The sequence below is a fragment of the Otolemur garnettii genome, unplaced genomic scaffold (genome assembly GCF_000181295.1).
Source record: "Otolemur garnettii isolate 467f Iridium unplaced genomic scaffold, OtoGar3 scaffold00071, whole genome shotgun sequence".
NCBI lineage: Eukaryota > Metazoa > Chordata > Mammalia > Primates > Galagidae > Otolemur > Otolemur garnettii.
Window position 1 is genome coordinate 8799722 of NW_003852466.1, and position 1407 is coordinate 8801128.

Genomic DNA, 1407 nt, shown 5'->3' on the forward strand with positions numbered 1-1407 from the left:
AAAATGAAATACATTTATGTTTCATGTATGCCTTATACACATAGGCCCAAGGTAATTTTATGCAGTATTTTTTAATAATCTTGTGCATGAAACAAAGTCTGTGTACATTGAACCATCTGAAAGCCAAGGTATCATTGTCTCAGTCACCCATGTGGACAATCCATGGTGCTGATAAGCTACTGATGAGCAATCATTTTGTTACACTTATTCACACATAAGTACTTCAAAGTAAAACTGTTTGACACACCATCAATACAGTGAAAAAGTAACTGGTACAATGTACCTTAGTGGCACTCTGGCATCACCAGGACACTTGTGATCAGCTGTGCAACAAGAGCAACAGTACAAAACAGTAGACTTACAGTCTCTGCCCTGATGAAGTTTGCTAATTATGTTTATTTTTAGGGGAAAGGTGAGTTGAAGCTGAAGGGGGCCAAGAGGTCCTTTTTCCCCTTGACGATGCTGAATAAACTGTGTGTTGTGTGCCTGAGCTTTGACTGTAACCTTCATATGAGGTCAGGTGTGAAATTTTACACTTATGGCATCATGTCAGTGCTCAGAAAGTTTGAGGTTTTGGAGCATTTCAGATTTCGTATTTTGATTTTAGGGACACTCAACCTACAGTTGGTTTCCCACCAGATCAAGAATAAGACAAAGATGTCCTCTTGCCCCCTTTAGTCTCCATCATAAGAGTCTTAGCTAATGAAATAGGGAAACAATTAGACTGGGAAGGCAGAAACAAAACTGTCTTTGTTTGCAGATGACATGACTTTTTTTTTTTTCAGAAAATCCCAAAGAATCAACAAAAAAACTTTCAGAACTAATTAGTAATTATAGCAAGGTTTACAGGATTCAAGGTTAATATACCAAAGTTAATTGCTTTCCTATGAACAAAATGTTACCAATGGGTTTAGCATCCCTTAAGGAGCCTTGCATGAATATGCGTTTACATTGTGTTGCAAAATTATGACATTCTGTGTTAGCTGGTCGTCTTCTGAAAAGAACTCTCTTCCCATCCCCCACCATATTGTGTCTCTGTCTTTCTTTTTTCCCCCTTTTATTGCTGTAAACTCATGACATTTAAAAAATTCTATACATTATAGTCAGTTCCAGCATTATTCTTTCTGATCCCCAAGTCCCAAGGTTGGCCGGTGGGACCCTTTAACTAACTCCTTAGACTTTGAGTACTTTCCATCAAACATGGTACATTACATACTTTTTTACTTAGAAGTAGATATCTCTTCAAAGAGTTTGAATTCTTCTAGTAAAAAATAGATGCTTTGAAGATAAAATATATAAAACAAGTATCCTTTTGCACTGGAATGCAATTAACTTTAGGATTATTTGGGGCTGGGGCCCTAACCCTGGGTCAGGCCAGGTGGGTCCTGGTCTGTGGCCTGTTAGAGA